The 24,619-nt window shown below is 29.6% G+C and overlaps 1 long non-coding RNA gene across 1 annotated transcript in view; it reads right to left on the bottom strand.

Annotated features, from left to right (window-relative positions):
* The window catches only part of LOC148958737 (uncharacterized), a 28,816-nt gene extending 4,860 nt beyond the window's left edge, over window positions 1–23,956 (bottom strand). The window contains exons 1-3 of the long non-coding RNA XR_016144457.1: window positions 23,890–23,956; window positions 21,471–21,517; window positions 20,931–20,977 (exon numbers count right to left, since the gene is read on the bottom strand). This is a non-coding gene — a long non-coding RNA (uncharacterized LOC148958737). The remainder of the gene's footprint in view (window positions 1–20,930; window positions 20,978–21,470; window positions 21,518–23,889) is intronic.
* Between the last annotated feature and the right edge of the window lie 663 nt (window positions 23,957–24,619).

The following is a 24,619-nucleotide window of genomic DNA, read 5'->3' on the forward strand; positions in this document are numbered from 1 at the left end:
TAGTTTTTGATTGGAAGCGATTTATTGAAAAAAATACAACTTAATAACAGGGTCGATTTTTTGAAAAAAAGTAAGGTTATAGGCTTAGAAAAATCACAAAAATTTTTCGAAAAACTTTCTGTCTAAAAAGAGGTTGAGGGTCTTCTTTATGCTTAGAAGAAACAAGAATCCCGTTTAGTTTTTGATTGGAAGCGATTTATTGAAAAAAATACAACTTAATAACAGGGTCGATTTTTTGAAAAAAAGTAAGGTTAAAGGCTTAGAAAAATCACAAAAATTTTTCGAAAAACTTTCTGTCTAAAAAGAGGTTGAGGGTCTTCTTTATGCTTAGAAGAAACAAGAATCCCGTTTAGTTTTTGATTGGAAGCGATTTATTGAAAAAAACACAACTTAATAACAGGGTCGATTTTTTGAAAAAAAGTAAGGTTATAGGCTTAGAAAAATCACAAAAATTTTTCGAAAAACTTTCTGTCTAAAAAAAGGTTGAGGGTCTTCTTTATGCTTAGAAGAAACAAGAATCCCGTTTAGTTTTTGATTGGAAGCGATTTATTGAAAAAAATACAACTTAATAACAGGGTCGATTTTTTGAAAAAAAGTAAGGTTATAGGCTTAGAAAAATCACAAAAATTTTTCGAAAAACTTTCTGTCTAAAAAGAGGTTGAGGGTCTTCTTTATGCTTAGAAGAAACAAGAATCCCGTTTAGTTTTTGATTGGAAGCGATTTATTGAAAAAAACACAACTTAATAACAGGGTCGATTTTTTGAAAAAAAGTAAGGTTATAGGCTTAGAAAAATCACAAAAATTTTTCGAAAAACTTTCTGTCTAAAAAGAGGTTGAGGGTCTTCTTTATGCTTAGAAGAAACAAGAATCCCGTTTAGTTTTTGATTGGAAGCGATTTATTGAAAAAAATACAACTTAATAACAGGGTCGATTTTTTGAAAAAAGTAAGGTTATAGGCTTAGTAAAATCACAAAAATTTTTCGAAAAACTTTCTGTCTAAAAAGAGGTCGAGGGTCTTCTTTATGCTTAGAAGAAACAAGAATCCCGTTTAGTTTTTGATTGGAAGCGATTTATTGAAAAAAACACAACTTAATAACAGGGTCGATTTTTTGAAAAAAAGTAAGGTTATAGGCTTAGAAAAATCACAAAAATTTTTCGAAAAACTTTCTGTCTAAAAAGAGGTTGAGGGTCTTCTTTATGCTTAGAAGAAACAAGAATCCCGTTTAGTTTTTGATTGGAAGCGATTTATTGAAAAAAATACAACTTAATAACAGGGTCGATTTTTTGAAAAAAAGTAAGGTTATAGGCTTAGAAAAATCACAAAAATTTTTCGAAAAACTTTCTGTCTAAAAAGAGGTTGAGGGTCTTCTTTATGCTTAGAAGAAACAAGAATCCCGTTTAGTTTTTGATTGGAAGCGATTTATTGAAAAAAACACAACTTAATAACAGGGTCGATTTTTTGAAAAAAAGTAAGGTTATAGGCTTAGAAAAATCACAAAAATTTTTCGAAAAACTTTCTGTCTAAAAAGAGGTTGAGGGTCTTCTTTATGCTTAGAAGAAACAAGAATCCCGTTTAGTTTTTGATTGGAAGCGATTTATTGAAAAAAATACAACTTAATAACAGGGTCGATTTTTTGAAAAAAAGTAAGGTTATAGGCTTAGAAAAATCACAAAAATTTGTCGAAAAACTTTCTGTCTAAAAAGAGGTTGAGGGTCTTCTTTATGCTTAGAAGAAACAAGAATCCCGTTTAGTTTTTGATTGGAAGCGATTTATTGAAAAAAATACAACTTAATAACAGGGTCGATTTTTTGAAAAAAAGTAAGGTTATAGGCTTAGAAAAATCACAAAAATTTGTCGAAAAACTTTCTGTCTAAAAAGAGGTTGAGGGTCTTCTTTATGCTTAGAAGAAACAAGAATCCCGTTTAGTTTTTGATTGGAAGCGATTTATTGAAAAAAACACAACTTAATAACAGGGTCGATTTTTTGAAAAAAAGTAAGGTTATAGGCTTAGAAAAATCACAAAAATTTTTCGAAAAACTTTCTGTCTAAAAAGAGGTTGAGGGTCTTCTTTATGCTTAGAAGAAACAAGAATCCCGTTTAGTTTTTGATTGGAAGCGATTTATTGAAAAAAATACAACTTAATAACAGGGTCGATTTTTTGAAAAAAAGTAAGGTTATAGGCTTAGAAAAATCACAAAAATTTTTCGAAAAACTTTCCGTCTAAAAAGAGGTTGATGGTCTTCTTTATGCTTAGAAGAAACAAGATTCCAGTTTAGTTTTTCATTGGAAGCGATTTATTTAAAAAAATGCAACTTAATACCAGGGTCAATTTTTTGAAAAAAAGTAAGATTATAGGCTTAGAAAAATCACAAAAATTTTTCGAAAAACTTTCTGTCTAAAAAGAGGTTGAGGGTCTTCTTTATGCTTAGAAGAAACAAGAATCCCGTTTAGTTTTTGATTGGAAGCGATTTATTGAAAAAAATACAACTTAATAACAGGGTCGATTTTTTGAAAAAAAGTAAGGTTATAGGCTTAGAAAAATCACAAAAATTTTTCGAAAAACTTTCCGTCTAAAAAGAGGTTGATGGTCTTCTTTATGCTTAGAAGAAACAAGATTCCAGTTTAGTTTTTCATTGGAAGCGATTTATTTAAAAAAATGCAACTTAATACCAGGGTCAATTTTTTGAAAAAAAGTAAGATTATAGGCTTAGAAAAATCACAAAAGTTTGTCGAAAAACTTTCTGTCCAAAAAGAGGTTGAGGGTCTTCTTTATGCTTAGCAGAAACAAGAATCCAGTTTAATTTTTGATTGGAAGCGCTTTATTGAAAAAAATACAACTTAATAACAGGGTCGATTTTTTGAAAAAAAGTAAGTTTATAGGCTTAGAAAAATCACAAAAATTTTTCGAAAAACTTTCTGTCTAAAAAGAGGTTGAGGGTCTTCTTTTTGTTTAGAAGAAAAAAGAATCCCGTTTAGTTTTTGATTGGAAGCGATTTATTGAAAAAAATACAACTTAATAACAGGGTCGATTTTTTGAAAAAAAGTAAGGTTATAGGCTTAGAAAAATCACAAAAATTTTTCGAAAACTTTTTGTCAAAAAACAGGTTGAGGGTCTTCTTTATGCTTAGAAGAAACAAGAATCCCGTTAAGTTTTTGATTGGAAGCGATTTATTGAAAAAAACACAACTTAATAACAGGGTCGATTTTTTGAAAAAAAGTAAGGTTATAGGCTTAGAAAAATCACAAAAATTTTTCGAAAAACTTTCTGTCTAAAAAGAGGTTGAGGGTCTTCTTTATGCTTAGAAGAAACAAGAATCCCGTTTAGTTTTTGATTGGAAGCGATTTATTGAAAAAAATACAACTTAATAACAGGGTCGATTTTTTGAAAAAAAGTAAGGTTATAGGCTTAGAAAAATCACAAAAATTTGTCGAAAAACTTTCTGTCTAAAAAGAGGTTGAGGGTCTTCTTTATGCTTAGAAGAAACAAGAATCCAGTTTAATTTTTGATTGGAAGCGCTTTATTGAAAAAAATACAACTTAATAACAGGGTCGATTTTTTGAAAAAAAGTAAGTTTATAGGCTTAGAAAAATCACAAAAATTTTTCGAAAAACTTTCTGTCTAAAAAGAGGTTGAGGGTCTTCTTTTTGTTTAGAAGAAAAAAGAATCCCGTTTAGTTTTTGATTGGAAGCGATTTATTGAAAAAAATACAACTTAATAACAGGGTCGATTTTTTGAAAAAAAGTAAGGTTAAAGGCTTAGAAAAATCACAAAAATTTTTCGAAAACTTTTTGTCAAAAAACAGGTTGAGGGTCTTCTTTATGCTTAGAAGAAACAAGAATCCCGTTAAGTTTTTGATTGGAAGCGATTTATTGAAAAAAACACAACTTAATAACTGGGTCGATTTTTTGAAAAAAAGTAAGGTTATAGGCTTAGAAAAATCACAAAAATTTTTCGAAAAACTTTCTGTCTAAAAAGAGGTTGAGGGTCTTCTTTATGCTTAGAAGAAACAAGAATCCCGTTTAGTTTTTGATTGGAAGCGATTTATTGAAAAAAACACAACTTAATAACAGGGTCGATTTTTTGAAAAAAAGTAAGGTTATAGGCTTAGAAAAATCACAAAAATGTTTCGAAAAACTTTCTGTCTAAAAAGAGGTTGAGGGTCTTCTTTATGCTTAGAAGAAACAAGAATCCCGTTTAGTTTTTGATTGGAAGCGATTTATTGAAAAAAATACAACTTAATAACAGGGTCGATTTTTTGAAAAAAAGTAAGGTTATAGGCTTAGAAAAATCACAAAAATTTTTCGAAAAACTTTCTGTCTAAAAAGAGGTTGAGGGTCTTCTTTATGCTTAGAAGAAACAAGAATCCCGTTTAGTTTTTGATTGGAAGCGATTTATTGAAAAAAACACAACTTAATAACAGGGTCGATTTTTTGAAAAAAAGTAAGGTTATAGGCTTAGAAAAATCACAAAAATGTTTCGAAAAACTTTCTGTCTAAAAAGAGGTTGAGGGTCTTCTTTATGCTTAGAAGAAACAAGAATCCCGTTTAGTTTTTGATTGGAAGCGATTTATTGAAAAAAACACATCTTAATAACAGGGTCGATTTTTTGAAAAAAAGTAAGGTTATAGGCTTAGAAAAATCACAAAAATTTTTCGAAAAACTTTCTGTCTAAAAAGAGGTTGAGGGTCTTCTTTATGCTTAGAAGAAACAAGAATCCCGTTTAGTTTTTGATTGGAAGCGATTTATTGAAAAAAACACAACTTAATAACAGGGTCGATTTTTTGAAAAAAAGTAAGTTTATAGGCTTAGAAAAATCACAAAAATTTTTCGAAAAACTTTCTGTCTAAAAAAAGGTTGAGGGTCTTCTTTATGCTTAGAAGAAACAAGAATCCCGTTTAGTTTTTGATTGGAAGCGATTTATTGAAAAAAATACAACTTAATAACAGGGTCGATTTTTTGAAAAAAAGTAAGGTTATAGGCTTAGAAAAATCACAAAAATTTTTCGAAAAACTTTCTGTCTAAAAAGAGGTTGAGGGTCTTCTTTATGCTTAGAAGAAACAAGAATACAGCTTACTTTTTGATTGGAAGCGATTTATTGAAAAAAATACAACTTAATAACAGGGTCGATTTTTTGAAAAAAAGTAAGGTTATAGGCTTAGAAAAATCACAAAAATTTTTCGAAAAACTTTCTGTCTAAAAAGAGGTTGAGGGTCTTCTTTATGCTTAGAAGAAACAAGAATACAGCTTACTTTTTGATTGGAAGCGATTTATTGAAAAAAATACAACTTAATAACAGGGTCGATTTTTTGAAAAAAGTAAGGTTATAGGCTTAGTAAAATCACAAAAATTTTTCGAAAAACTTTCTGTCTAAAAAGAGGTCGAGGGTCATCTTTATGCTTAGAAGAAACAAGAATCCCGTTAAGTTTTTGATTGGAAGCGATTTATTGAAAAAAATACAACTTAATAACAGGGTCGATTTTTTGAAAAAAAGTAAGGTTATAGGCTTAGAAAAATCACAAAAATTTTTCGAAAAACTTTCTGTCTAAAAAGAGGTTGAGGGTCTTCTTTTTGTTTAGAAGAAACAAGAATCCAGTTTAGTTTTTGATTGGAAGCGATTTATTGAAAAAAACACAACTTAATAACAGGGTCGATTTTTTGAAAAATAGTAAGGTTATAGGCTTAGAAAAATCACAAAAATTTTTCGAAAAACTTTCTGTCTAAAAAGAGGTTGAGGGTCTTCTTTATGCTTAGAAGAAACAAGAATCCCGTTTAGTTTTTGATTGGAAGCGATTTATTGAAAAAAATACAACTTAATAACAGGGTCGATTTTTTGAAAAAAGTAAGGTTATAGGCTTAGTAAAATCACAAAAATTTTTCGAAAAACTTTCTGTCTAAAAAGAGGTTGAGGGTCTTCTTTATGCTTAGAAGAAACAAGAATCCCGTTTAGTTTTTGATTGGAAGCGATTTATTGAAAAAAATACAACTTAATAACAGGGTCGATTTTTTGAAAAAAGTAAGGTTATAGGCTTAGAAAAATCACAAAAATTTTTCGAAAAACTTTCTGTCTAAAAAGAGGTTGAGGGTCTTCTTTATGCTTAGAAGAAACAAGAATCCCGTTTAGTTTTTGATTGGAAGCGATTTATTGAAAAAAACACAACTTAATAACAGGGTCGATTTTTTGAAAAAAAGTAAGGTTATAGGCTTAGAAAAATCACAAAAATTTTTCGAAAAACTTTCTGTCTAAAAAGAGGTTGAGGGTCTTCTTTATGCTTAGAAGAAACAAGAATCCCGTTTAGTTTTTGATTGGAAGCGATTTATTGAAAAAAATACAACTTAATAACAGGGTCGATTTTTTGAAAAAAAGTAAGGTTATAGGCTTAGAAAAATCACAAAAACTTTTCGAAAAACTTTCTGTCTAAAAAGAGGTTGAGGGTCTTCTTTTTGTTTAGAAGAAACAAGAATCCCGTTTAGTTTTCGATTGGAAGCGATTTATTAAATAAAATACAACTTAATAACAGGGTCGATTTTTTGAAAAAAAAGTAAGGTTATAGGCTTAGAAAAATCACAAAAATTTTTCGAAAAACTTTCTGTCTAAAAAGAGGTTGAGGGTCTTCTTTATGCTTAGAAGAAACAAGAATCCCGTTTAGTTTTTGATTGGAAGCGATTTATTGAAAAAAATACAACTTAATAACAGGGTCGATTTTTTGAAAAAAAGTAAGGTTATAGGCTTAGAAAAATCACAAAAATTTTTCGAAAAACTTTCTGTCTAAAAAGAGGCTGTGGGTCTTCTTTATGCTTAGAAGAAACAAGAATCCCGTTAAGTTTTTGATTGGAAGCGATTAATTGAAAAAAATACAACTAAATAACAGGGTCGATTTTTTGAAAAAAAGTAAGGTTATAGGCTTAGAAAAATCACAAAAATTTTTCGAAAAACTTTCTGTCTAAAAAGAGGTTGAGGGTCTTCTTTATGCTTAGAAGAAACAAGAATCCCGTTAAGTTTTTGATTGGAAGCGATTTATTGAAAAAAATACAACTTAATAACAGGGTCGATTTTTTGAAAAAAAGTAAGGTTATAGGCTTAGAAAAATCACAAAAATTTTTCGAAAAACTTTCTGTCTAAAAAGAGGTTGAGGGTCTTCTTTTTGTTTAGAAGAAACAAGAATCCAGTTTAGTTTTTGATTGGAAGCGCTTTATTGAAAAAAATACAACTTAATAACAGGGTCGATTTTTTGAAAAATAGTAAGGTTATAGGCTTAGAAAAATCACAAAAATTTTTCGAAAAACTTGTGGTCTAAAAAGAGGTTGAGGGTCTTCTTTATGCTTAGAAGAAACAAGAATACAGCTTAGTTTTTGATTGGAAGCGATTTATTTGAAAAATGCAACTTAATACCAGGGTCGATTTTTTGAAAAAAGTAAGGTTATAGGCTTAGAAAAATCACAAAAATTTTTCGAAAAACTTTCTGTCTAAAAAGAGGTTGAGGGTCTTTTTTATGCTTAGAAGAAACAAGAATCCCGTTTAGTTTTTGATTGGAAGCGCTTTATTGAAAAAAATACAACTTAATAACAGGGTCGATTTTTTGAAAAAAAGTAAGGTTATAGGCTTAGAAAAATCACAAAAATTTTTCGAAAAACTTTCTGTCTAAAAAGAGGTTGAGGGTCTTCTTTTTGTTTAGAAGAAACAAGAATCCAGTTTAGTTTTTGATTGGAAGCGCTTTATTGAAAAAAATACAACTTAATAACAGGGTCGATTTTTTGAAAAATAGTAAGGTTATAGGCTTAGAAAAATCACAAAAATTTTGAGGTTGAGGGTCTTCTTTTTGTTTAGAAGAAACAAGAATCCCGTTTAGTTTTTGATTGGAAGCGATTTATTGAAAAAAATACAACTTAATAACAGGGTCGATTTTTTGAAAAAAGTAAGGTTATAGGCTTAGAAAAATCACAAAAATTTTTCGAAAAACTTTCTGTCTAAAAAGAGGTTGAGGGTCTTCTTTATGCTTAGAAGAAACAAGAATCCCGTTAAGTTTTTGATTGGAAGCGATTAATTGAAAAAAATACAATTAAATAACAGGGTCGATTTTTTGAAAAAAAGTAAGGTTATAGGCTTAGAAAAATCACAAAAATTTTTCGAAAAACTTTCTGTCTAAAAAGAGGTTGAGGGTCTTCTTTATGCTTAGAAGAAACAAGAATCCCGTTTAGTTTTTGATTGGAAGCGATTTATTGAAAAAAATACAACTTAATAACAGGGTCGATTTTTTGAAAAAAAGTAAGGTTATAGGCTTAGAAAAATCACAAAAATTTTTCGAAAACTTTCTGTCAAAAAACAGGTTGAGGGTTTTCTTTATGCTTAGAAGAAACAAGAATCCCGTTAAGTTTTTGATTGGAAGCGATTTATTGAAAAAAACACAACTTAATAACAGGGTCGATTTTTTGAAAAAAAGTAAGGTTATAGGCTTAGAAAAATCACTAAAATTTTTCGAAAAACTTTCTGTCTAAAAAGAGGTTGAGGGTCTTCTTTATGCTTAGAAGAAACAAGAATCCCGTTTAGTTTTTGATTGGAAGCGATTTATTGAAAAAAACACAACTTAATAACAGGGTCGATTTTTTGAAAAAAGTAAGGTTATAGGCTTAGAAAAATCACAAAAATTTTTCGAAAACTTTCTGTCTAGAAGAGGTTGAGGGTCTTCTTTATGCTTAGAAGAAACAAGAATCCCGTTAAGTTTTTGATTGGAAGCGATTTATTGAAAAAATACAACTCAATAACAGGGTCGTTTTTTTGAAAAAAAGTAAGGTTATAGGCTTAGAAAAATCACAAAAATTTTTCGAAAAACTTTCTGTCTAAAAAGAGGTTGAGGGTCTTCTTTATGCTTAGAAGAAACAAGAATCCCGTTTAGTTTTTGATTGGAAGCGATTTATTGAAAAAAATACAACTTAATAACAGGGTCGATTTTTTGAAAAAAAGTAAGGTTATAGGCTTAGAAAAATCACAAAAATTTTTCGAAAACTTTCTGTCTAAAAAGAGGTTGAGGGTCTTCTTTATGCTTAGAAGAAACAAGAATCCCGTTAAGTTTTTGATTGGAAGCGATTTATTGAAAAAATACAACTTAATAACAGGGTCGATTTTTTGAAAAAAAGTAAGGTTATAGGCTTAGAAAAATCACAAAAATTTTTCGAAAAACTTTTTGTCTAAAAAGAGGTTGAGGGTCTTCTTTATGCTTAGAAGAAACAAGAATCCCGTTTAGTTTTTGATTGGAAGCGATTTATTGAAAAAAATACAACTTAATAACAGGGTCGATTTTTTGAAAAAAAGTAAGGTTATAGGCTTAGAAAAATCAGAAAAATTTTTCGAAAACTTTCTGTCTAAAAAGAGGTTGAGGGTCTTCTTTATGCTTAGAAGAAACAAGAATCCCGTTAAGTTTTTGATTGGAAGCGATTTATTGAAAAAAATACAACTTAATAACAGGGTCGATTTTTTGAAAAAAAGTAAGGTTATAGGCTTAGAAAAATCACAAAAATTTTTCGAAAAACTTTCTGTCTAAAAAGAGGTTGAGGGTCTTCTTTATGCTTAGAAGAAACAAGAATCCCGTTTAGTTTTTGATTGGAAGCGCTTTATTGAAAAAAATACAACTTAATAACAGGGTCGATTTTTTGAAAAAAAGTAAGGTTATAGGCTTAGAAAAATCACAAAAATTTTTCGAAAAACTTTCTGTCTAAAAAGAGGTTGAGGGTCTTCTTTTTGTTTAGAAGAAACAAGAATCCCGTTTAGTTTTTGATTGGAAGCGATTTATTGAAAAAAACACAACTTAATAACAGGGTCGATTTTTTGAAAAAAAGTAAGGTTATAGGCTTAGAAAAATCACAAAAATTTTTCGAAAACTTTCTGTCTAAAAAGAGGTTGAGGGTCTTCTTTATGCTTAGAAGAAACAAGAATCCCGTTAAGTTTTTGATTGGAAGGGATTTATTAAAAAAAATACAATTTAATACCAGGGTCGATTTTTTGAAAAAAGTAAGGTTATAGGCTTAGAAAAATCACAAAAATTTGTCGAAAAACTTTCCGTCTAAAAAGAGGTTGATGGTCTTCTTTATGCTTAGAAGAAACAAGAATCCCGTTAAGTTTTTGATTGGAAGCGATTTATTGAAAAAATACAACTTAATAACAGGGTCGATTTTTTGAAAAAAAGTAAGGTTATAGGCTTAGAAAAATCACAAAAATTTTTCGAAAAACTTTCTGTCTAAAAAGGGGTTGAGGGTCTTCTTTATGCTTAGAAGAAACAAGAATCCAGTTTAGTTTTTGATTGAAAGCGATTTATTGAAAAAAACACAACTTAATAACAGGGTCGATTTTTTGAAAAAAAGTAAGGTTATAGGCTTAGAAAAATCACTAAAATTTTTCGAAAAACTTTCTGTCTAAAAAGAGGTTGAGGGTCTTCTTTATGCTTAGAAGAAACAAGAATCCCGTTTAGTTTTTGATTGGAAGCGATTTATTGAAAAAAATACAACTTAATAACACGGTCGATTTTTTGAAAAAAAATAAGGTTATAGGCTTAGAAAAATCACAAAAATTTTTCGAAAAACTTTCTGTCTAAAAAGAGGTTGAGGGTCTTCTTTATGCTTATAAGAAACAAGAATCCCGTTAAGTTTTTGATTGGAAGCGATTTATTGAAAAAAATACAACTTAATAACAGGGTCGATTTTTAGAAAAAAAGTAAGGTTATAGGCTAAGAAAAATCACAAAAATTTTTCGAAAAACTTTCTGTCTAAAAAGAGGTTGAGGGTCTTCTTTATGCTTAGAAGAAACAAGAATCCCGTTTAGTTTTTGATTGGAAGCGCTTTATTGAAAAAAATACAACTTAATAACAGGGTCGATTTTTTGAAAAAAAGTAAGGTTATAGGCTTAGAAAAATCACAAAAATTTTTCGAAAAACTTTCTGTCTAAAAAGAGGTTGAGGGTCTTCTTTTTGTTTAGAAGAAACAAGAATCCCGTTTAGTTTTTGATTGGAAGCGATTTATTGAAAAAAACACAACTTAATAACAGGGTCGATTTTTTGAAAAAAAGTAAGGTTATAGGCTTAGAAAAATCACAAAAATTTTTCGAAAACTTTCTGTCTAAAAAGAGGTTGAGGGTCTTCTTTATGCTTAGAAGAAACAAGAATCCCGTTAAGTTTTTGATTGGAAGGGATTTATTAAAAAAAATACAATTTAATACCAGGGTCGATTTTTTGAAAAAAGTAAGGTTATAGGCTTAGAAAAATCACAAAAATTTGTCGAAAAACTTTCCGTCTAAAAAGAGGTTGATGGTCTTCTTTATGCTTAGAAGAAACAAGAATCCCGTTAAGTTTTTGATTGGAAGCGATTTATTGAAAAAATACAACTTAATAACAGGGTCGATTTTTTGAAAAAAAGTAAGGTTATAGGCTTAGAAAAATCACAAAAATTTTTCGAAAAACTTTCTGTCTAAAAAGGGGTTGAGGGTCTTCTTTATGCTTAGAAGAAACAAGAATCCAGTTTAGTTTTTGATTGAAAGCGATTTATTGAAAAAAACACAACTTAATAACAGGGTCGATTTTTTGAAAAAAAGTAAGGTTATAGGCTTAGAAAAATCACTAAAATTTTTCGAAAAACTTTCTGTCTAAAAAGAGGTTGAGGGTCTTCTTTATGCTTAGAAGAAACAAGAATCCCGTTTAGTTTTTGATTGGAAGCGATTTATTGAAAAAAATACAACTTAATAACACGGTCGATTTTTTGAAAAAAAATAAGGTTATAGGCTTAGAAAAATCACAAAAATTTTTCGAAAAACTTTCTGTCTAAAAAGAGGTTGAGGGTCTTCTTTATGCTTAGAAGAAACAAGAATCCCGTTAAGTTTTTGATTGGAAGCGATTTATTGAAAAAAATACAACTTAATAACAGGGTCGATTTTTAGAAAAAAAGTAAGGTTATAGGCTAAGAAAAATCACAAAAATTTTTCGAAAACTTTCTGTCAAAAAACAGGTTGAGGGTCTTCTTTATGCTTAGAAGAAACAAGAATCCCGTTAAGTTTTTGATTGGAAGCGATTTATTGAAAAAAATACAACTTAATAACAGGGTCGATTTTTTGAAAAAAAGTAAGGTTATAGGCTTAGAAAAATCACAAAAATTTTTCGAAAAACTTTCTGTCTAAAAAGAGGTTGAGGGTCTTCTTTATGCTTAGAAGAAACAAGAATCCCGTTAAGTTTTTGATTGAAAGCGATTTATTGAAAAAATACAACTTAATAACAGGGTCGATTTTTTGAAAAAAAGTAAGGTTATAGGCTTAGAAAAATCACAAAAATTTTTCGAAAAACTTTTTGTCTAAAAAGAGGTTGAGGGTCTTCTTTATGCTTAGAAGAAACAAGAATCCCGTTTAGTTTTTGATTGGAAGCGATTTATTGAAAAAAATACAACTTAATAACAGGGTCGATTTTTTGAAAAAAAGTAAGGTTATAGGCTTAGAAAAATCAGAAAAATTTTTCGAAAACTTTCTGTCTAAAAAGAGGTTGAGGGTCTTCTTTATGCTTAGAAGAAACAAGAATCCCGTTAAGTTTTTGATTGGAAGCGATTTATTGAAAAAAATACAACTTAATAACAGGGTCGATTTTTTGAAAAAAAGTAAGGTTATAGGCTAAGAAAAATCACAAAAATTTTTCGAAAACTTTCTGTCAAAAAACAGGTTGAGGGTCTTCTTTATGCTTAGAAGAAACAAGAATCCCGTTAAGTTTTTGATTGGAAGCGATTTATTGAAAAAAATACAACTTAATAACAGGGTCGATTTTTTGAAAAAAAGTAAGGTTATAGGCTTAGAAAAATCACAAAAATTTTTCGAAAAACTTTCTGTCTAAAAAGAGGTTGAGGGTCTTCTTTATGCTTAGAAGAAACAAGAATCCCGTTAAGTTTTTGATTGAAAGCGATTTATTGAAAAAAACACAACTTAATAACAGGGTCGATTTTTTGAAAAAAAGTAAGGTTATAGGCTTAGAAAAATCACTAAAATTTTTCGAAAAACTTTCTGTCTAAAAAGAGGTTGAGGGTCTTCTTTATGCTTAGAAGAAACAAGAATCCCGTTTAGTTTTTGATTGGAAGCGATTTATTGAAAAAAATACAACTTAATAACACGGTCGATTTTTTGAAAAAAAATAAGGTTATAGGCTTAGAAAAATCACAAAAATTTTTCGAAAAACTTTCTGTCTAAAAAGAGGTTGAGGGTCTTCTTTATGCTTAGAAGAAACAAGAATCCCGTTAAGTTTTTGATTGGAAGCGATTTATTGAAAAAAATACAACTTAATAACAGGGTCGATTTTTAGAAAAAAAGTAAGGTTATAGGCTAAGAAAAATCACAAAAATTTTTCGAAAACTTTCTGTCAAAAAACAGGTTGAGGGTCTTCTTTATGCTTAGAAGAAACAAGAATCCCGTTAAGTTTTTGATTGGAAGCGATTTATTGAAAAAAATACAACTTAATAACAGGGTCGATTTTTTGAAAAAAAGTAAGGTTATAGGCTTAGAAAAATCACAAAAATTTTTCGAAAAACTTTCTGTCTAAAAAGAGGTTGAGGGTCTTCTTTATGCTTAGAAGAAACAAGAATCCCGTTAAGTTTTTGATTGGAAGCAATTTATTGAAAAAAATACAACTTAAGAACAGGGTCGATTTTTTGAAAAAAAGTAAGGTTATAGGCTAAGAAAAATCACAAAAATTTTTCGAAAACTTTCTGTCAAAAAACAGGTTGAGGGTCTTCTTTATGCTTAGAAGAAACAAGAATCCCGTTAAGTTTTTGATTGGAAGCGATTTATTGAAAAAAATACAACTTAATACCAGGGTCGATTTTTTGAAAAAAAGTAAGGTTATAGGCTTAGAAAAATCACAAAAATTTTTCGAAAAACTTTCTGTCTAAAAGGAGGTTGAGGGTCTTCTTTATGCTTAGAAGAAACAAGAATCCAGTTTAGTTTTTGATTGGAAGCGATTTATTGAAAAAAATACAACTTAATAACAGGGTCGATTTTTTGAAAAAAAGTAAGGTTATAGGCTTAGAAAAATCACAAAAATTTTTCGAAAAACTTTCTGTCTAAAAAGAGGTTGAGGGTCTTCTTTATGCTTAGAAGAAACAAGAATCCCGTTTAGTTTTTGATTGGAAGCGATTTATTGAAAAAAATACAACTTAATAACAGGGTCGATTTTTTGAAAAAAAGTAAGGTTATAGGCTTAGAAAAATCACAAAAATTTTTCGAAAAACTTTCTGTCTAAAAAGAGGTTGAGGGTCTTCTTTTTGTTTAGAAGAAGCAAGAATCCCGTTTAGTTTTTGATTGGAAGCGATTTATTGAATAAAATACAACTTAATAACAGGGTCGATTTTTTGAAAAATAGTAAGGTTATAGGCTTAGAAAAAGCACAAAAATTTTTCGAAAAACTTTCTGTCTAAAAAGAGGTTGAGGGTCTTCTTTATGCTTAGAAGAAACAAGAATACAGCTTACTTTTTGATTGGAAGCGATTTATTTGAAAAAATGCAACTTAATACCAGGGTCGATTTTTTGAAAAAAGTGAGGTTATAGGCTTAGAAAAATCACAAAAATTTTTCGAAAAACTTTCTGTCTAAAAAGAGGTTGAGGATCTTCTTTATGCTTAGAAAAAACAAGAATCCAGTTTAGTTTTTGATTGGAAGCGATTTATTGAAAAAAATACAACTTAATAACAGGGTCGATTTTTTGAAAAAAAGTAAGGTTATAGGCTTAGAAAAATCACAAAAATTTTTCGAAAAACTTTCTGTCTAAAAAGAGGTTGAGGGTCTTCTTTTTGTTTAGAAGAAGCAAGAATCCCGTTTAGTTTTTGATTGGAAGCGATTTATTGAATAAAATACAACTTAATAACAGGGTCGATTTTTTGAAAAATAGTAAGGTTATAGGCTTAGAAAAAGCACAAAAATTTTTCGAAAAACTTTCTGTCTAAAAAGAGGTTGAGGGTCTTCTTTATGCTTAGAAGAAACAAGAATACAGCTTACATTTTGATTGGAAGCGATTTATTTGAAAAAATGCAACTTAATACCAGGGTCGATTTTTTGAAAAAAGTGAGGTTATAGGCTTAGAAAAATCACAAAAATTTTTCGAAAAACTTTCTGTCTAAAAAGAGGTTGAGGATCTTCTTTATGCTTAGAAAAAACAAGAATCCAGTTTAGTTTTTGATTGGAAGCGATTTATTGAAAAAAATACAACTTAATAACAGGGTCGATTTTTTGAAAAAAAGTAAGGTTATAGGCTTAGAAAAATCACAAAAATTTTTCGAAAAACTTTCTGTCTAAAAAGAGGTTGAGGGTCTTCTTTATGCTTAGAAGAAACAAGAATCCCGTTTAGTTTTTGATTGGAAGCGATTTATTGAAAAAAATACAACTTAATAACAGGGTCGATTTTTTGAAAAAAGTAAGGTTATAGGCTTAGAAAAATCACAAAAATTTTTCGAAAAACTTTCTGTCTAAAAAGAGGTTGAGGGTCTTCTTTTTGTTTAGAAGAAGCAAGAATCCCGTTTAGTTTTTGATTGGAAGCGATTTATTGAATAAAATACAACTTAATAACAGGGTCGATTTTTTGAAAAATAGTAAGGTTATAGGCTTAGAAAAATCACAAAAATTTTTCGAAAAACTTTCTGTCTAAAAAGAGGTTGAGGGTCTTCTTTATGCTTAGAAGAAACAAGAATCCCGTTAAGTTTTTGATTGGAAGCGATTTATTGAAAAAAATACAACTTAATAACAGGGTCGATTTTTAGAAAAAAAGTAAGGTTATAGGCTAAGAAAAATCACAAAAATTTTTCGAAAACTTTCTGTCAAAAAACAGGTTGAGGGTCTTCTTTATGCTTAGAAGAAACAAGAATCCCGTTAAGTTTTTGATTGGAAGCGATTTATTGAAAAAAATACAACTTAATAACAGGGTCGATTTTTTGAAAAAAAGTAAGGTTATAGGCTTAGAAAAATCACAAAAATTTTTCGAAAAACTTTCTGTCTAAAAAGAGGTTGAGGGTCTTCTTTATGCTTAGAAGAAACAAGAATCCCGTTAAGTTTTTGATTGGAAGCGATTTATTGAAAAAAATACAACTTAAGAACAGGGTCGATTTTTTGAAAAAAAGTAAGGTTATAGGCTAAGAAAAATCACAAAAATTTTTCGAAAACTTTCTGTCAAAAAACAGGTTGAGGGTCTTCTTTATGCTTAGAAGAAACAAGAATCCCGTTAAGTTTTTGATTGGAAGCGATTTATTGAAAAAAATACAACTTAATACCAGGGTCGATTTTTTGAAAAAAAGTAAGGTTATAGGCTTAGAAAAATCACAAAAATTTTTCGAAAAACTTTCTGTCTAAAAAGAGGTTGAGGGTCTTCTTTATGCTTAGAAGAAACAAGAATCCAGTTTAGTTTTTGATTGGAAGCGATTTATTGAAAAAAATACAACTTAATAACAGGGTCGATTTTTTGAAAAAAAGTAAGGTTATAGGCTTAGAAAAATCACAAAAATTTTTCGAAAAACTTTCTGTCTAAAAAGAGGTTGAGGGTCTTCTTTATGCTTAGAAGAAACAAGAATCCCGTTTAGTTTTTGATTGGAAGCGATTTATTGAAAAAAATACAACTTAATAACAGGGTCGATTTTTTGAAAAAAAGTAAGGTTATAGGCTTAGAAAAATCACAAAAATTTTTCGAAAAACTTTCTGTCTAAAAAGAGGTTGAGGGTCTTCTTTTTGTTTAGAAGAAGCAAGAATCCCGTTTAGTTTTTGATTGGAAGCGATTTATTGAATAAAATACAACTTAATAACAGGGTCGATTTTTTGAAAAATAGTAAGGTTATAGGCTTAGAAAAAGCACAAAAATTTTTCGAAAAACTTTCTGTCTAAAAAGAGGTTGAGGGTCTTCTTTATGCTTAGAAGAAACAAGAATACAGCTTACTTTTTGATTGGAAGCGATTTATTTGAAAAAATGCAACTTAATACCAGGGTCGATTTTTTGAAAAAAGTGAGGTTATAGGCTTAGAAAAATCACAAAAATTTTTCGAAAAACTTTCTGTCTAAAAAGAGGTTGAGGATCTTCTTTATGCTTAGAAAAAACAAGAATCCAGTTTAGTTTTTGATTGGAAGCGATTTATTGAAAAAAATACAACTTAATAACAGGGTCGATTTTTTGAAAAAAAGTAAGGTTATAGGCTTAGAAAAATCACAAAAATTTTTCGAAAAACTTTCTGTCTAAAAAGAGGTTGAGGGTCTTCTTTATGCTTAGAAGAAACAAGAATCCCGTTTAGTTTTTGATTGGAAGCGATTTATTGAAAAAAATACAACTTAATAACAGGGTCGATTTTTTGAAAAAAGTAAGGTTATAGGCTTAGAAAAATCACAAAAATTTTTCGAAAAACTTTCTGTCTAAAAAGAGGTTGAGGGTCTTCTTTTTGTTTAGAAGAAGCAAGAATCCCGTTTAGTTTTTGATTGGAAGCGATTTATTGAATAAAATACAACTTAATAACAGGGTCGATTTTTTGAAAAATAGTAAGGTTATAGGCTTAGAAAAAGCACAAAAATTTTTCGAAAAACTTTCTGTCTAAAAAGAGGTTGAGGGTCTTCTTTATGCTTAGAAGAAACAAGAATACAGCTTACTTTTTGATTGGAAGCGATTTATTTGAAAAAATGCAACTTAATACCAGGGTCGATTTTTTGAAAAAAGTGAGGTTATAGGCTTAGAAAAATCACAAAAATTTTTCGAAAAACTTTCTGTCTAAAAAGAGGTTGAGGATCTTCTTTATGCTTAGAAAAAACAAGAATCCAGTTTAGTTTTTGATTGGAAGCGATTTATTGAAAAAAATACAACTTAATAACAGGGTCGATTTTTTGAAAAAAAGTAAGGTTATAGGCTTAGAAAAATCACAAAAATTTTTCGAAAAACTTTCTGTCTAAAAAGAGGTTGAGGGTCTTCTTTATGCTTAGAAGAAACAAGAATCCCGTTTAGTTTTTGATTGGAAGCGATTTATTGAAAAAAATACAACTTAATAACAGGGTCGATTTTTTGAAAAAAGTAAGGTTATAGGCTTAGAAAAATCACAAAAATTTTTCGAAAAACTTTCTGTCTAAAAAGAGGTTGAGGGTCTTCTTTTTGTTTAGAAGAAGCAAGAATCCCGTTTAGTTTTTGATTGGAAGCGATTTATTGAATAAAATACAACTTAATAACAGGGTCGATTTTTTGAAAAATAGTAAGGTTATAGGCTTAGAAAAATCACCAAAATTTTTCGAAAAACTTGTGGTCTAAAAAGAGGTTGAGGGTCTTCTTTATGCTTAGAAGAAACAAGAATCCAGTTTAGTTTTGATTGGAACCGATTTATTGAAAAAATACAACTTAATACAATGGTCCGTTTTTTGAAAAAAGTAAGGTTATAGGCTTAGAAAAATCACAAAAATTTTTCGAAAAACTTTCTGTCTAAAAAGAGGTTGAGGGTCTTCTTTATGCTTAGAAGAAACAAGAATCCAGCTTAGTTTTTGATTGGAACCGATTTATTGAAAAAAATACAACTTAATAACAGGGTCGATTTTTTGAAATAAAGTAAGGTTATAGGCTTAGAAAAATCAAAAAATATTTTCAAAAAAGTTTCTGTCTAAAAAGAGGTTGAGGGTCTTCTTTATGCTTAGAAGAAACAAGAATCCAGGATAATTTTTGACTGGAAGCTATTTATTAAAAAAATACAACTTAATACCAGGGTCGATTTTCTGAAAAAAGTAAAGGTATAGGCTTAGAAAAATCACCAAATTTTTTCGAAAAACTTTCTGTCTAAAAAGAGGATGAGGGTCTTCTTTATGCTTAGAAGAAACAAGAATCCAGCTTAATTTTTGACTGGAAGCGATTTATTAAAAAAATACAACTTAATAACAGGGTCGATTTTTTGAAAAAAAGTAAGGTTATAGGCTTAGAAAAATCAAAAAATATTTTCAAAAAACTTTCGGTCTAAAAAGAGGTTGAGGGTCTTCTTCATGCTTAGAAGAAACAAGAATCCAGCTTAATTTTTGACTGGAAGCGATTTATTAAAAAAATACAACTCAATACCAGGGTCGATTTTCTGAATAGAGTAAGGGTATAGGCTTAGAAAAATCACAAAAATTTCTCGAAAAACTTTCTGTCTAAAAAGAGGTTGAGGGTCTTCTTTATGCTTAGAAGAAACAAGAATCCAGCTTAATTTTTGACTGGAAGCGATTTATTAAAAAAAAATACAACTTAATACCAGGGTCGATTTTCTGAATAGAGTAAGGTTATAGGCTTAGAAAAATCACAAAAATTTTTCGAAAAACTTTCTGTCTAAAAAGAGGTTGAGGGTCTTCTTTATGCTTAGAAGAAACAAGAATCCAGCTTAGTTTTTGATTGGAACCGATTTATTGAAAAAAATACAACTTAATACAAGGGTCGATTTTTGAAAAAAGTAAGGTTATAGGCTTAGAAAAAGCACAAAAATTTTTCGAAAAACTTGTGGTCTAAAAAAAGGTTGAGGGTCTTCTTTATGCTTAGAAGAAACAAGAATCCAGTTTAGTTTTTGACTGGAAGCGATTTATTAAAAAAAAATACAACTTAATACCAGGGTCGATTTTCTGAATAGAGTAAGGTTATAGGCTTAGAAAAATCACAAAAATTTTTCGAAAAAATTTCTGTCTAAAAAGAGGTTGAGGGTCTTCTTTATGCTTAGAAGAAACAAGAATCCAGCTTAGTTTTTGATTGGAACCGATTTATTGAAAAAAATACAACTTAATACAAGGGTCGATTTTTGAAAAAAGTAAGGTTATAGGCTTAGAAAAAGCACAAAAATTTTTCGAAAAACTTGTGGTCTAAAAAAAGGTTGAGGGTCTTCTTTATGCTTCGAATCCTGTTTAGTTTTTGATTGGAACCGATTTTTTGAAAAAATACAACTTAATACAAGGGTCGATTTTTTGAAAAAAGTAAGGTCATAGGCTTAGAAAAATCACCAAAATTTTTCGAAAAACTTGTGGTCTAAAAAGAGGTTGAGGGTCTTCTTTATGCTTAGAAGAAACAAGAATCCAGTTTAGTTTTTGATTGGAACCGATTTATTGAAAAAATACAACTTAATACAATGGTCCATTTTTTGAAAAAAGTAAGGTTATAGGCTTAGAAAAATCACAAAACCTTTTCGAAAAACCTTCCTTTTAAAAAGAGGTTGAGGGTCTTCTTTTTGTTTAGAAGAAACAAGAATCCAGTTTAGTTTTTGATTGGAAGCGATTTATTGAAAAAAATTCAACCTAATACAATGGTCGATTTTTTGAAAAAGTAAGGATGTTGGCTTAGAAAAATTAGAAAATTTTTTGAAAAACGTTTTCTTTAAGAAGAGGTCGAGGCGTTTTATTGAGGTTAGAAAAAACAAGAATTTGAATCGTTTTTTTCGAGAAATTTTTTTGCCGGCTGGATCTTTGAAAAAAGACTATAGGCTAAGAAAAATCGTTGAAAGTTTTCGAAAATCTATTTCTACTATAAAGAGTTTCAGTCTGTTTTTACTAGAGAAAAGACAGGAATGTAATTTGCTTAGAAGTTAAAGTCATTTTGTGCTAAAAATAGTAATTTAAAGAGTGTCGATTTTTGACAAAAAAGGTAAGGCTAACGGGTTAGGAAAAGGCCAAAATTAAGGTGTTTCAGATGAGATCGAGGTTATATTTTGAGAGGAAAATCCTAGTCAGCTTTTTCAAAGTTTGTTAAACCGAATATGCAAAAATTGTTTTCTTGAAACAACTTAAAATGCTTCTATTTATATCCCCTTCATCATTGAGATGTTTTACATGAATTTCAAGTCGCTATTTGTGGAAAGAGATCCTAGTCATTTTCAAAAAATTTGTGATTTTGGATATACAAGCAAATTCAAAAATAGTCGATTTATAAAAAAGAATATTTTTGTTTCAAAGAATGTTAAATGCCACAACATACCTCTTTGTCGTTATTTGAAGTCATTTCAATGTGATTCCAAGGGATATCTGAAAGAAAAAGATAAAGTAAACTTTGAAAAATTACATGCTAAAGAGTAAACAAATTGTCAAAAAAAATAGATAACTCCAAGCAACCTACTAGGAGAAAAGGACCCTAGGCATTTTTCGAAAAATCTGCGAACCCAGCTATGCAAAAAAACTTCAAAAATTTAAAATTTTAAAAAAAGATTTTTTTATTTAATCCATGATTCCCAACATATTTGAGGTGTTTTTAACCAATTTAAAGCTTTCATTTTGAGAAAATGGTTCAAGCTAATTTTCAAAAAACTTGTGGACCCAGATACACGATAAATTCAAACATTGTTAATTTTAGGAAAAACATTTTTTGCTCGAAAGAACCTTCAATGCCTTAATTTACGTCCCCTGCATCATTTTAGGTGTTTTGGATGAACTTCAAGCTAATATTTGTAGAAAAATGATCTAATTTTTTAAAAAAAATAGGAATCCTGGATATGCAAAAACTACAAATGCCATTACACACCTTATTGTTGTTATTTGAAGAAATTTACGTAAGATTCCAAGGGATATCTAAAAGAAAAAGTTAAGACAAACTTTGAAAAAAATTTCATGACAAATCATTAATTAACTAAAAAAATTGTCAAAATAAAATAAACAGATATCTGACGTCCAAGCGAGTGTGGTATTTTGCACTCCTAAACTATGATTAGAGTGTGAAGGAGTGATTTTAGCGTCTTGCCTTATTTATACAAATGTTCAGCTACATAGTATATGGAGTCATTGAAATCTCATTTCTCAACTCATTTCTTCAGTTTTCCCACAACTTTAACAAAACATAAATGTGAAGAAAAATTGAAGTAATGTGTGTCAGGCTTGTAGCTTTCATTTATCTTTTATTTGAAAGATGTGTCCGTTAGTTAATCATGTTATGTCATTAATCATGTCTTTAGAATAGAAAATTGTTTGAATAAAATTTGGAACTTATCGAAGGGTGTTTGAGTTGAAGTAGGGTTTCTTTGACCGCGATAACATTTGTTAAGCCTTTGGCAAGCGGGCCTAAAGTTCGGAGTTTATGGTGGACACACTTCGTGCTTGGCAGTTGACAAGGCATTGAAACTGCTTTTTCAATACTTCGTCTACAACATATTTTGCATGTGCTGTCGAAATTTTTGGTCCCAAAGAATTGCCTTTAACAAAATGTGGTTCAACTCAGGTTCTGTCTGAAAATTTCATGAAAGCTTGAATTCCGCTTTGCAGTAGGTAAGGACAAAAGTTCTCTCTGTCGAATTCACTGAAAACGATTAATGTCAGTCAAAAATGTAGGATTAGGTACACGGGTCCACCTACATCCTATTCTATAGTTAAGTTTTGTAAATCGGAGGACTGTAGTCGTCTCTTATCAGAAAGTAAAAAGATGTGTTCTGCCTAGCGATCATCGATGCAGAGAGGAGATGATGAAGATAAAGAGCGTGGAAGATTTTGGCCGATTGGAAGGAAAAGAAAAAAAACATAAATTAGAAAGAATTAGGAAGGATTTTTTAAAAAAATTGGGATGAAATTTCTGATTGAAGTTTTCAGTCTGTTAGCAGGCCAATTACATTGGAAGAGCTTCAAGGTTTATGCAAACTGACTTGGCAAGTTCAATGTCATCACGGTACAAAAAGCTTTTTTTACAAATTCTAATTAGAGTTACACAACCTGAAAGATCTCTAAATGTGTGAAATGGGTTAGTGCTTTAAAAACTGAGAGAGATATGGCAATTTGAGCACAGGCTCTGTCCCCGTCAAATAACTGTAATTTTGTCTCTTATCTAAATTTCATGAATCATGCAAAAAATAGCAGAAATATGTAGCAAACTTGTTATCATTTTTTCGTCATTGCTCTCACCCAATTTGTAACATATCTCATTGCATATTTGGAGAAAATTAGCGGTGCTCTATTCAGTAATGTGGTACAAAATAAAAAGTTCTGAAAAAAAATTTTATGGCGTCACACTTGATAACTCTATTGTCTACTCGCCGATTCTAATCGCATCGGAAGTTTCGAAAAGTTTCGAAGTTTCGAAACTAAACAAGGAAAAGTTTGAAACTAGACAAAAGAAAATACGTTAATGAAGCTCGTGTGTTCAAGGCAACGCCAGGAACAATTTCATGAGTAAGTTGAAAAAAATAACGGATGAAGGCAGTCAAAACAATTTTAATCTAGTAATAAGAAAATCAGAATTTTCAACCATTTTTAAAGGAATGATAAGCAAATAGAAGGATATTTTCGGGAAACTGTTCGAGTGAAAATGGAAGCACTGCAGATTTAACATAGTAAATAGCTCGTTTTAAATCCATTCTATCATCTTATTAGTTTTCTGCGCTTTGGTAAAACACGAGCAAATAATTTCAAAACAGGCATGTGATAAAACGTACATCCCAGTGTTGGGAGGCGTGTACCAACTTCTTTCCCAGGAAGGCCTGATATTAGGGGAAAAGGTTCTAGTCATTGCAAAAAACAAAAAACTTCAAAAAAATTTTAATTGTCGAAAAATAATTCGTTTGCTCAAAACAACCTGAAATGCCTCAATTTACATTCACGGCACAATTTAAGTGTATGAATGAATTTCTAGATCATAAATTGAAAAAATCTTTATTGAAAAAGTTATAATTGAAAAATCAGTAAACTTGGTTTGCTGCATGAAATATTTTTGCTTGAAAAAGCATGAAATGCTTTAATATACATTTGCAACACCAATTTATGCATTTTCGGTGAGTCTCTAGCTCATATTTTAAATTAAGAACGAAATCTTTTTGAAAATAATCTGTGACCCTGGGCTTGCAAAAAACTTAACAAATCAACAATTCTCACAAAAGCAAAAATTTTATGATTCACACTCACAACACCATTAATAGGCAAGGATATTTTTGTCGAAAACAACCTGAAATACTAGAATATACCTTTCTGTAACCATTCTGTAAGACATTTGGTAAGCTTCCAAGTGATAACTGAAAGAAAAAGTTTAGACAAAATGAAGAAACCCAAAATATTAAAACAAATAAACAAATTGTCAAGTTTAAAAAAAATACATTTACATGATACAATGTAAAAGTTCCTTGATTTACATTCATAACAGAATTTGAGGTTTTTTATCAATTATTTCTCTTATTTCTAAAGAAAGATTTTTATAATTTTTAAAAAACTTTGATCCCGACCTGCAAAACCTAAAATGTCTTCAAATTACAGTTAACTATTTCCAAATGAAAACATCAATTTTTCTTTTTATAGCAGCCAAAGATTCAAGGCACACAATGATACCATGTTTGAAACTAAAAGAAATTTTTAAAAAAGGTTTCTATAATTCTTTAACAAATTTATAGCTGAGGTCGCAAAATTGCTTGCCAGTTTTTATTGTTTTCAGTTGTGGCCACATGTCACATTTATAATAGCTAGTTTTAATTGCATGGCCCATCAATCTTTGTATCTCATGCACAGCTATGTTTACTTAAACAGGTCTTTTGATCTTTTGAATTTTGATCTAAATTCCAAATGACTTGATCCAGATACTGCTGTGGTTTATGATATCTTGCAAGTGCGATCAGTAAAATCTCATTTTCTCAGGACTTAGAAATCTTCTACAAAATTTATCCAAAACACCAACTGATGTGTTTTAGATAGATTTCTAGCTCA

Source organism: Rhopilema esculentum, chromosome 12 (genome assembly GCF_057945365.1).
Source record: "Rhopilema esculentum isolate cy_ngs chromosome 12, ASM5794536v1, whole genome shotgun sequence".
Taxonomy (NCBI): domain Eukaryota; kingdom Metazoa; phylum Cnidaria; class Scyphozoa; order Rhizostomeae; family Rhizostomatidae; genus Rhopilema; species Rhopilema esculentum.